This window comes from Pelobates fuscus, chromosome 3 (assembly GCF_036172605.1).
Source record: "Pelobates fuscus isolate aPelFus1 chromosome 3, aPelFus1.pri, whole genome shotgun sequence".
Classification (NCBI taxonomy): domain Eukaryota; kingdom Metazoa; phylum Chordata; class Amphibia; order Anura; family Pelobatidae; genus Pelobates; species Pelobates fuscus.
The window spans coordinates 329513060-329525956 of NC_086319.1; the positions used below are offsets into that span (position 1 = coordinate 329513060).

General features: G+C 43.8%; 1 protein-coding gene across 1 annotated transcript in view; it reads right to left on the bottom strand.

Moving 5' to 3' along the window:
• GALK2 (galactokinase 2) overlaps positions 1-12897 on the bottom strand; it is a 138834-nt gene that overhangs the window by 43183 nt on the left and 82754 nt on the right. The window lies entirely within an intron of this gene.

Genomic DNA, 12897 nt, shown 5'->3' on the forward strand with positions numbered 1-12897 from the left:
AGTGTGTGTTTGTGTTGTGGTTTGAGTGTGTTTATGGTGAATGCAGTGTGTGTTTGTGTTGTGGTTTGAGTGTGTTTATGGTGAATGCAGTGCGTGTTTGTGTTGTGGTTTTAGTGTGTGCATGGTGAACGCAGTGCGTGTTTGTGTTGTGGTTTTAGTGTGTGTATGGTGAACACAGTGCGTGTTTGTGTTGTGGTTTTAGTGTGTGTATGGTGAATGCAGTGTGTGTTTGTCTTGTAGTTTTAGTGTGTGTATGGTGAAAGCAGTGTGTGTTTGTGTTGTGGTTTTAGTGTGTTTATGGTGAACGCAGTGCGTGTTTTTGTTGTGGTTTTAGTGTGTGTATGGTGAATACAGTGTGTGTTTGTGTTGTGGTTTTAGTGTGTGTATGGTGAAAGCAGTGTGTGTTTGTGTTGTGGTTTTAGTGTGTTTATGGTGAATGCAGTGTGTGTTTGTGTTGTGGTTTTAGTGTGTGTATGGTGAACGCAGTGCTTGTTTGTGTTGTGGTTTTAGTGTGTGTATGTTGTGGTTTTAGTGTGTGTGTGTTGTGGTTTTAGTGTGTGTATGCAGTGTGTGTGTGCTGTGGTTTTAGTGTGTGTATGCAGTGTGTGTGTGCTGTGGTTTTAGTGTGTGTATGCAGTGTGTGTGTGCAGTGTGTGTGTGCTGTTTTTTTAGTGTGTGTATGCAGTGTGTGTATGCAGTGTGTGTATGCTGTGGTTTTAGTGTGTGTATGCAGTGTGTGTGCTGTGGTTTTAGTGTGTGTATGCAGTGTGTGTGTGTTGTGGTTTTAGTGTGTGTAAATGTGGGGGCTGTATGTAAAATAGGGGGCTGCATAGGGGGGTGAGAGGGGAGCTTTTTTAGCTGCATTGACATTTTATTCCCCCCTCCCTGCTTCTTACCTGGCCTGATCGCATCCCTGGTGGTCCGGTGGTCTGGTGGAGGGTGCCAGCCGCTGTCGAACTCAGACGGGGACCAGCCAGCACCATCTTAACTCTCCAGCAGCTCCTGCCTGTAAGTCTCGCGAGCTGTGCTGTTTGCCGCGCGGAGCGTTGCCATGGTAACCTGTGACAACGCTCTGCCGGCTGCGGAGCTCGCGAGAGTTACGGGCAGGAGCAGCTGGAGAGTTAAGATGGTGCTGGCTGGTCCCCGTCTGCATTCTACAGGTAGCCGGGGCTCGAGGTGAACATATAGATAGCGATAATCGCTATCTATATGTGCACAAATAGAATGTGGGGCCCGGGACTCCCTGAGCAGTCCGGGCCCCCCAGGACCGCCGGGCCCATGACAACCGTTATGGTTGTCATGCCCTGATGGCGGCCCTGCTGATGCGAACTTATCACGCAAATGGAAACAAGAGTTAGACGAATCGGGTAGGCTAACCACTACGTAGAAAAAGGTCGTGCAGCATTACTTCTGCATGCTTAGCCATAGGATCCGTAAAGGTATGTTTCTTTCCAAGCCAGTTTTGGAAATGAAGAGTCACTGATTGGCTAAGAGCATCAGCTGTTCGCTCTCAGCCAATCAGCAGGACTCCTGCCTGGCGGCAATTTGCGCTTCCTGAATCTGAAAATGCAGAAGTCGGAAGCCGCAGGGGGGGGAGTAGACATGATCGCTGAAGGCAACTTTGGGGTGAAACCTTAACCCCTCGAGGTAAGGGTGCATCCGAGGGTCTCCTGGCACCATAAAAGCTTAATTTAGATAATGGCAAATTCAGCTGCTGCTTAATATCTCTACATTGTTTAATGATATTGTAGCAGAACCTTGCATAGCGGCTCACTGTCTAGCCTCTTACCCAGAGACTATGGACCCCATGAAAGGGTGAACAATCTAGAAAATCTAAGTACAAACATCTGGGCATGTGTATTTAACAGGTTGATCATTGTGAAACCGTAAAAACCACCAACGAGACATTAGGACTTTCTCCCTTCCCCTTTAGCCATTTGCTCAGCTTAGTTTAAACATACTGGCAGCAGGGGTGGATAAGTGCAGAGCCAGACTGGCCCACCGGGATATCGGGAAATTTCCCGGTGGGCCGCGGCACCTGGGGCTGGGCTGACAGCCCCATTCAGTGATCAGGCTCCTGTGATCCCAGCCGGCCATGCGTGAGCTGTGCGGCCGCACAGGACCCCATGGGAGCAGGGGGAGCCAGGCGGCCGGCACAGCTCACACATGGATCATTTAGAAAAAAAATTATACATTTGCGGCGGGGGCGGAGCCTAGTGTGCGGCGGGGGCGGGGCCTAGCGTGCGGCGGGGGCGGAGCTTGTGGTGCTGTGGGGGCCTGACTGACTGCAGCATGGGAAGCAGGAAGGAGTCCCTGCTTCCCCAACAACCAGCCTCCAGGAGCTCCAAGGGATGTGGAGGTAAGAAGCAGGTCAGTGTGTCTGTGTGTGACTGTGTGTGTGTGTGTGTGTGTGTGTGTGACAGTCTGTGTGTGTGACAGTCTATGTGTGTGACTGTCTGTGTGACTGTCTGACTGTGTGTGTGTGTGACTGTCTGTGTGACTGTCTGACTGTGTGTGTGTGACTGTGTGTGACTGTCTGTGTGTGTGACTGTCTGTGTGTGTGACTGTCTGTGTGTGTGACTTTCTGTGTGTGTGTCTGTCTGTGTGTGACTGTCTGTGTGTGTGTGACTGTCTGCCTGCGTGTGTGTGACTGTCTGCCTGCGTGTGTGTGACTGTCTGCCTGCGTGTGTGTGACTGTCTGTCTGCATGTGTGTGACTGTCTGTCTGCGTGTGTGTTACTGTCTGCGTGCGTGTGACTGTCTGCCTGTGTGTGTGACGGTCTGCCTGTGTGTGTGACGGTCTGCCTGTGTGTGTGACGGTCTGCCTGTGTGTGTGACGGTCTGCCTGTCTCTGTATGTGTGGATGTTTGCCTCGGTGTCAGTGACTGTCTGTCTGTCTCTGTATGTGTGGATGCTTGCCTCTGTGTCAGTGACTGTCTGCCTGTCTCTGTATGTGTGGATGTTTGCCTCGGTGTCAGTGACTGTCTGCCTTTGTGTGTGTGCATCTGCTAGTGAGTGAGCGAGCGAGCATCTGTGTGTGTGTGTGTGTGTGTGCGCGCGCGCATCTGCTAGTGAGGGAGCCTCTGTGTGTGTGCGCCTGCTAGTGAGTTTGTGTGTGTCAGTGAGCTTGTCTGTAGTGAATCTGTGTGTTAGTGAGCTCTTTTGTAGGGAGCATGTGTGTGTCAATGGGCTTGTCTGTAGGGAGAGTGTGTGCGAATCAGTGAGCTTGTCTGTAGTGAGCGTGTGTGTGTGACAGTGAGCTTGTCTGTAGTAAGCTTGTGTGTGTATCAGAGTTTGTCTGTACTAAATTTGTGTGTGTGCCAGTAACCTTGTCTGTGTGTGTCATTGAGATTGTCTGTCAATGAGCCTATTTGTGTGCATCAGTAAGATTGTCTGTGTCTGCATGTGCGTATGCTTTACTGTATAATTTAATTACCCTGAAAGAACTAATATTTGGAATTAGAAGAAGGAATGTATCAAAATATATATATATATATATTGTGGCAAGGTCAGAGAGGCTTTCTATGTTAGTAATAGATTGGAGCGCTCTCTATTCCCAGCATGAGTTAATTGGGGGGAGTCACCCCTTGAATGTTATCAACCAGGTGAATGTAATTAACCAGCACTAGGGTTTTAAAAGGTTAGCCTCTGAAGACATCAGGGAGTCTAACAGCTGGGAGAGAGGAGGTAGTTAAGCCTGAGACTCTGAGACTCTGAGAAAAAGGTACTGTGTGAAACCTGCTAAAAGTGGTGTATTTCATTTTGTTTAAAACTGGGAACCAGATTAGCTGGCCAGTTGGATAGTTAGTAACACTGTTGTTTAGTAAGTCTCCAAGTTGGAGTAGGATTTATTTTCTTTTTGTTTTATTTTGTGGGAGAGCAAAACCTTGTATAAATTGTGGAAAGTGACAATAAACTGCAGTACTATTTTATCCTGACTGTTGCATTTGAAGTTTATTGTGAAGAGCCTGGCCATCCTGCCACAATATATATATATATATATATATATATATATATATATATATATATATAAAAGCTGTTGTACCTTGCACTCAGGCTTCAAAGTTGTGTGACCGGGTGCATCACCAGGGCTCCAGTATCCAGGCAATTGAAACAGTTGGCTGCACTCTCAGATTTCCTTAAAACGTAACTTTTATTGAAATATTTAAGAGAAGATCAACGTTTCAGTCCCTCTTGTGGACTTTCATCATGATCCTGATGAAAGTCCACAAGAGGGGATGAAACGTTGATCTTCTCTTAAATATTTCAATAAAAGTTACGTTTTAAGGAAATCTGAGAGTGCAGCCAACTATTTCAATTGCATATATATATATATATACACACACACACACACACTCTACATAGCACAATGACTTATGGGGCTGGCATAGATTTTTTTCCAGGGCTGCTTCGTATCCCCAGTCCGGCCCTGGATAAGTGGCCAGTACTCTGATTCCCACTGTGTCACTAGAGTCTTCCACTAGGTCCTCAGACTGTTTCATATGTTTTGCCTTTATGTAACACCTTGTACTGTATTAATACACTGTCTGTTGTACAATAAACCACAATTGACTTGTCTTTGCACTCAGTCTTGTCTAGTGTTTGTGTACACGGGGGGGAAGAGCTAGTTATCACTTTATCCAGTAATGGTTGATTGTAGTGCAATAACACTGAAGAAGCTCCTGAAGGTCTCTGGTGTCATGGAGAAGGGACCGGCGCAGTAGCAGGTTCAGGTTTGGATCCAAAGGCAAAGACCAGGCACCCTTCTCCTTTGACGAATATCTTTAATTATTATAATGTATTGAATGTTAATGATTACTGCTTTAATGATGCATTTGAAAAGCATGATCTCTTTTTCAAATTAATATTTCAAGATTTAATTTGTTCCATGTTATAAAAATTAAATCTTTAATTTTAATTTAAGCTTTAATTTTTGGAGATAAAAGCTGGGCAAAGTCAACAATTAGTCATTGTGAAGATGTCAGACATGAAAGTTAAGGAAAATCATAAGACACAGTGTTTGTGAAATTCAATTATGCAATCTTGTCTTTTTTCCAGAAGAACAAAAAATAAATGTGTAGGAAAACAGTGCAATAATAATTATAAAAAGCAGTATTGTCGTAAATTCTACCCGATAGATGGACATGGCTTTCAGAAGAAGAGGAGAGCTCCATACCGATCAGATGGATCACTCACGCCACCGGACCTCATGATGGATGCTGCCAGCTTGATTGGCATATCCATTCATTAAGATTAAAGCGGTCCCCATCACTTCCAGTCTGACATGGACTATGTTACTCAGGCTACCTCCTGCACTTTTTTGGGGTTGCTGGAATGACGTGATCCAATCAGTTTACACATCAGCCTATTTAATGGCATATCTACCCATTTTTCATTGCGCTGTCATGGTTTATGTTCTAGCACCCAATTAGCACATGATTATTCCTGTTTCTTGATTTTTCTGGTGTGACCTTGACTTGTTTCTGGATTTTCAGTACCTCTGTAACACTGACTTGGCTATTTTATACAATATTCCGAATTCTTGGCTAGTTATTCCGTTTATTCATTAATATAGGGACCGCATACACTTGTAAGAATGGATTAACATAATTCTTTGCAGATTGTACTATCCGTGCTTGTTAAGACACAATCCTAAAATTGATTGGGAACTGGGTTAAGTTGTCCCATATACTGTCAAGAATCATGTATCTCCAAAGTCACTCTGCTACATTTCATCAATGTACTTACAGCTCCTCCATTATCTACATAAATCCCTACTTGTAATTTGTCTCTAAAGGCAGTATTTTATAAGAGGGAAGCAGGTAGGTTACAGGTCATATGATTATCATATCCTGTCTCATGTGTTCTAAATTTGCCTAAGGGAATGCAAATACCTAATGTATTCCACACCTCCCTGATTAAGCCTCCCCAGTTAAACAGGTTTAGTAGACCTGGGAATCCTCGGCCCCCTGTCATTGTTGTGGGTCAAGATAAGTATGACGTAGAAGCTGTTCTTGATTCCCAGTATTTGATCCACTGGAAGGGTTATAGATTCTCCGAACATAGCTTTATTCCCATGGCAGATGTTCACGCACCTCATCTGGTACGTGCTTTCCATTCAGTTTTCCTGGCAATCAGGTTTGTAATATCTTCATGGGAGTATTATAGTGAATCCTCAGGTGGATCACTCGCATGGACCACCTCCCGACAGCATTAGAGATGCTCCATGCTTGCAGGGCATACCCATTTAAAAAATGAAAATGCTCCCCATCACATCCAGTTTGGCAAGGACCACATAACTCAGGCTACCTCATTCTTGCACTTTTTGGGGTTGCATGAATGACATGGAACAATAATTTTGCACATAAACATTATTAAAGGTGGGGTGAGGCCTGACCATCATGGCGTAGAGTTGCACTCTGCTTGAACTCCCGCACAATCATGATAAAATTAGCTCACCACAGCCTTTTATGGGAAGAATCATTTCAAGGGCCGATTCACTCCTCACAATTGAAGGCATGCAGCAAAGAATCTTACAACCTGAGCGGGTACCAAGAGTGAAATTGAAGCCTAGTGCACATCAGGCGGGAGAGGTGGCCACTCCCCCTACCTGGAGGTGCCCTCTGGCTGTTAACGGCACATGCACACGCTGTAACCCCACCCCTCGGACCGGTGGGGGTGATCCCGGTCCACCCTATGGGGGATACCCCAATGCTGGAATATGGAATGAATACAAGGTAGAGGAAGCAAGCAGTGACTCACCCAAGATGGCGGACACAGCATGTATCAATGCTCCCACCACCAACGTTGCACTTGACATACTGGAGAGGCTGGACAGGCACTTCAGGGCACTCTGGAAGAAGTTGGAGCATTGGCTGCCTCAACCTGCCCAATATCAGCCAACTGACCTCGCCGGGCAAAAACGCCTCCACAACCTCACCAAGCAACTCAACGTCGTGCTTACCAACCAGTAACACCCACCAGTCAAGCAGGGCCCCTGAGATGGCAGAGGCCACGGCGACGTGCCTGGAAAACCGTAGCATGCAAAAGGAGGCAACTCAATCCTGGGACCAGAGGAAGTCAGTCAAATCAAGACGAGACACGACATGGTCACCGACTTCGGACACTGGGCCACTCAACTACATATCTGAGGCAACGCCTAAAGAAGAACATGAAACTGGGGGACTGAAGGGCATAGGTATCAGGTCTCCACGGGCAGTGGCTCGTTGCAGCTGCGCACTGCTCACAGCGACTTCAATTGTGCCCTTGCCGCAGTGGCGGCTACCAATGCCCACGCACCTCTTGCGGTACCTCCACACTTCTGCTTTCCGCTCACGGTGGCTTACGGTGCCCATGCGTGGCTCGCAGATATGTCAGCTCCCCCCAGTGACCTTTGGGATGCTGCACGCTTGATTAAATAGACTCGGTGCGCAATAGTGACATCACAGGTCAAAGTGGGAGGTACAAGTACCTATCACGTGTGATAATTAACTCTGATTGGAAAATAGCCCATCAGAGTTAACCTTAGGGTATTAATACTTACCTTTCCCATGTCTCCTTGCCCTGTTTTGGTCTTTTTTGGTCTTTCAGCCCAATAGCGCGTATACTCCGTCCGTTTGTCTGGTTACCAAATTTTTGTCTTTTATCACCGTTTATCCTGCTTTCTCTGACCCTTGACCTCGGCTTGTCTTATCAAGTATTCTGTCTCTCTGTTTCCCTCTGATTTTGGCTTCTATCCTGACTTCTCTCTGTGTTCACAGCCCACTCTAAAGGACTGGTACTGCACTTACTGTGTCTGTGTTCTGTCAGCGTGTCTGGTTCCGGAGTTTGTGACATTACAACAGAACCATATGGAACCTGCTGACATTTCCTGGCAGTTGGCCAATCAAGATTCCAGGATGAATAGTCTTGACCACCGTATGGACCAATTTGCCCAAGCACTGCAGACCATTTTAGTCCGTACTGCTCACTTGCAACCTGACGTACAGGAAGGTGCTGCTGCTCCACCAGTACCTGTTGTCCCTGCTCATACAGTTCACATGATGCCTCCACAGCGCTACAGGGTTTTATTTAAAAAAAAAAAAATTGGATGGGGCTGACTAGGGACTTGGGGGCCCCTAGTCACCCCTGGGGGTGGATATTTTTACATTTAGCCCCTACCCATCGCCCATGGATGGGGGCCGGGGGGAGAACAATAGTTGTGTCCCACATTGTCTTTTAGCGGTGGGTGGTGGGGGGGGGACAATAAGTCCGCCCTATTGTCTTTTAGGGCCCCTACCCACTGCTCATGGGTGGGGGTTGGGGGAGGACAATAGGTCCCCCACTTTTTCATTAAGGGCTCCACCCGCGCTCATAGGTGGTGGCTGAGAGGGGTCCCCCCCAATTGACTTTTAGAGCCCTCACCTGCCGCTCATGGGTGCGGGCCGGAGGGGGGGTGAGGACAATAGATCCCCCCATGGTCTTTTAAGGCACCCCACCCGATGCTCATGTGTGGATGTCCCCTGTTTAGTTTAATAGCCCCCACTCGCGGGGCACGGGTGGAGGCTCAGGGGGGACACTATGTTCCTACCCCCATGAGTTAAGAGATACCCCACCATGGGGCCATTTATTGGGGGGGTGCTCATTGTTTACTAGACAGGCCCCTACTAGCGATTTGCGAGTAGGGGCAGATTAAATTACTTTGTATAAGTAAACTTGGCTGATACCGTGGGAATTAGGGAGCTATCTACTAAGCGGCTGCAAGATGCAGCCACAGCACGGATCGGAATTTCATTCATTAGAATGAAATTTCAAACTGACCTAAAAGTACTGATTGTCATCCTAACATGAAAGAACAAACTGTTCTCATTCTGTTAGGACGAAATTTGGTAGTTTCGCCAACGTTCTGTCTAAATGACAGGACATTCGGGAAAAGTGAAAGGAGGCATAGCAAGATCACGGAGGAAAGGTAAGAATTGAGGGAAAATTTCTCTGACCACAGAAAATGGAGCACACTTTGCTCCTCCGCTGGTCATACCTGGTCAGGCGTAGGAAATATACATAAGACAAAATAGTCCCTACTTGGTCTTATGTTTTAAAGAAAACTAGAGCAGACTGGAAGTAATTAAGAACGGATCCTGAGAGAGGAAGAGAAGAGGAAGCGATTAGGGAAAGGTAAGTTCGGCATGACAGTGCCACTTTAAGCCTGGCCACTCTAAGGTCAGGCGATACAAATTTTTCTATGTTCTCTGTCTGTTAACCCAAGATCTGCATTTCTGGGTATAAGCACCTTGACAAGTATTTATAGAGTTAAAAAAGTATAGGAGTTATTTTTGGCTTCTAACTGCGGCATCCCCAGGAATCATATATGGGTCACACAAGGTTCTACAGTCAAATGTATAGGGGCAGTATAACTGCCAATACCATTAAAATAATGAAACATACTTGCATGTGTAATTTGTCTAATTTTGTAATTTTTGCCTTTATGGATTTTTTCCATTTGTACATTGTTTTTTTCACCCTTCTGTCTCTCCTCTACTTTCAGAGTCAGTATTGCTTTTAATATCAATGGATCTATAGGCAAATCTCTGCTGTCCTGCACCTGCTCTTAGTCCCTCAAGCCGTAATACCCTACTTAGTTTTATTTATTTTTTGCAGTTTGTACGTTCCTGTACCCTCGAACAATGAACTTAGCGTGATGGTTCTGTAGCCTACGTCGCCCAAACCGGAGGAAAAGAGAGAACAAGGAAAATACAATATGACTAACTGTGACTGTAAATTGTTGATGACTGAATAAATGTTCTGAAATAAGAGAATTCGGTAACACAATGAGTAAAAACCTGATCTAATTATTCTGAATTCTAAAACGATCAAAATACGAATATCCAGGATTTCGACACTCATGTAAATAATGTTGAAAAAATATATATCGGAGCGGTGAAAGAGTCACAGACCCCTAGACTAAATTATGCTGACTCAACTGATATTTCAGAGGATTTCTCCACCACCAGTGGCCAATAATCTCTTATCACACATCAAGAATTTAATAATTATTCCCCCAGCGTGGTATTTCCAAGAACATGGCGGTGATATCTGTTTGTTGCATAACAGGTTTATGTGATATGAGATGGAAAATGAAGATTCCCTTCTATGTTTACAACACCTGTATTTTACAGCAACATTCTGATTATGTAATTGTTCTAATCTCTTGTTCAAGTATCATAAAATAAAATACCTTAGTCAAACGTTAAAAATATGTTTACATCGACAACACTTTGCAAGACACAAGTGCATTTCAGTAGTCATTTCTGATGATCCAGATCAAACAGGTAGGAATAACCCACTAACTTTTCATCTTATGTATCCTACAAACCGAGAAAATTATTGCCTTAAAAACCAATATGATCTTCTCATGCATCATTGCTAATTGCTATAACGCTGTATTTCTGCAATTTGTGAAAAATATCTTAATTTCCCTGTTTTTATACATACCGTAATCTGCCAAAACACATAGTCAATGCAACAAATTCCATATTTTAAAAGAATACTATAATGTTAAGATTACAAACATGTATTCCTAACACTATAGTTCTGGAATAATTGTTTATGTAACCAGGCCTCTCTCTGTGGAGTGAAAAGGCGATTTTACTTACCTTTTCTCCCATGTGGTTCTTGCTGCAGCTGGCTCCACCTCCTATGGCTGAGATAGTCGGTTTTTATGATCTCAGCCAATCCAATGCTTTCCAATAGGAAAGCACTGGAAGGCTACTGCACAAGTGCAGCAAATCGCTGAGCGTGGAGATGCTGAACACCAGTGCTGTACTAGGGAGCACCTCTAGTGGCTGACTGAGGGACTGCCACTATAGGTATTACAAGGCAGCAATGTAAACACTGTATTTTCTCTGACAATTTATTTTTACTTACATAGTTTTTCTATTTATATTTTTCCATTTAAATTATGTAGTCAATCTATGTTTCATTAAGACAGTGTTGCATGATTCCTTCATTAAGAAAAAAAAATTATAACATCTATGCTCTCCTCTCTACCAGTGCAGTAGATTTGGCTATAGCAGTAGGGTGGACAAAAAGGGCACTTGCATATTTCAATAATTGGCATATTAACAATTGGCACTTTTATATATTAACGTTGCTACACCAACCCTGGTTGTCAGTCAACAGGTCCCATTACTTCCTGGTTTGGTTAGCTCAGTGGAACTAAACTCAAGAGGCAGCAATTGCCCAGAGCACCTGCCTTGCAAAGACTTCTCATTGAGCTGCATTGGGATGTCTGTGATTGGAACCCAAAACCCCTAAATCTATGGATTCTCAAAATGGGCGATATATGAATTACCTAAAAAGCACTGGAAAACATTTTTAATAATAGTATTATTATTGGTGTATATGTATGTATATATATATAAATTTACTAAATATGAAAAGGGGGGAATTTGATACAGGAACAGTAGGTAGATGAGGACTCTGTTCAGACGACCTTACAATGCTAAACCAAAACAGTTTGATATCGCTATAACATTTTGAATGGTTAAATAGTACAGTGACTATATTTAGTATGTCTCTTAGATGATTTATAAGAAAATCATTGCTTGTTTTGTCTATGGGCTCTCTTGAATTTATTTACTTAGGGTACCCAAAAGCTTCAAAATAAATCTCAGAATATCAGCAGGTATTATGGTGGAAATACATAGCCCAAGTTTTACCTTACACTATAGCCCCACATATGGCAAGTGCCTATACAGTCATCTAATGAAATAATGGCCTTATTGCAACAGGGGTGGGTGTGGGTAAGATAGAATGTTACGTATCCCATGAGATGGAAGAATACGTTTTCCTGCTTTAGTAGAGAATAATACAAAGCAGATATAACAATAATACTCTTACAAATCATTCATCTTGAGCTAATGGAGAACTGCATTACTACATGACTTAGGTTGTGTCAGTCTTTCCAATACACAGCTTCCCCGATCCCTCTATTGTTTAATGAATGAAATGTAAATATGGCGTATGTTTTACAGGGTAATGTGCAAGAAGAGACATCATTTATCACCATTTATACATCAAGGTTATACAATATGTTTATACTAATCGATCTTCATATAAATATCTTTAATTATACGATTGTTACATGAGTTACGTTTGGCGTATATATACTGGTTTCCTGTCTGTCTGAACTAAATTCACATTTTAAACAAGGATCTGGAATTGTATATACTGTGACCAAAAACAAATGGCATTCAGGAATGTAACAACTTAAAAGGTGAAATAATACACGTGCAACGCATGTGGGCATGCTCATTACATAGCTCTAAGGGTATTTGTCGGGATGTCATGAATTTTCCAAATCTAAAAAGAACTGCTATTTTCTCAGTAAATTAGAAGTATCTTAATGGCACTTTATCCATCATCTGCCTGACTGCTTATCACCTGTCTATCTATTCATCACCCAGCCTATGTATAGAATTTGTTTTAAATCTATTTACGCATCTGTCTACCAATGCACCCAGCCACCCATCCCTACCTGTCTGTCCACACTGTATATAACAGTTTATTTATTTTTTTTACAAAAAAGCAGGAACCTAGCTGCTCAGCTGTCTGGGGACATTTCATTATTGAGCCCCCACTGACTTAAAGGGACACTCCAAACCCCCTAAAGCACTTTAGCTTGCTGATGTGCTTTATGTGTTAAGAGTTTGAAATTGGCACTTTTATATATCAATCAACCTTGCTATTTCCCCCTGGTTTTCAAGCAGACTTCCTCAGTGGTGCTAAACCCAAGAGGAAGCAATTGCCCAGAGCACCTGCCTTGCAAAGACTTCTCATTCAGCTGCATTGGGTTTGTGTTTGGACAGCCACAGAAAGTCTAGAGGGAGTTAGAAGGGGTAGACTGCAAAGGGTGCAGACA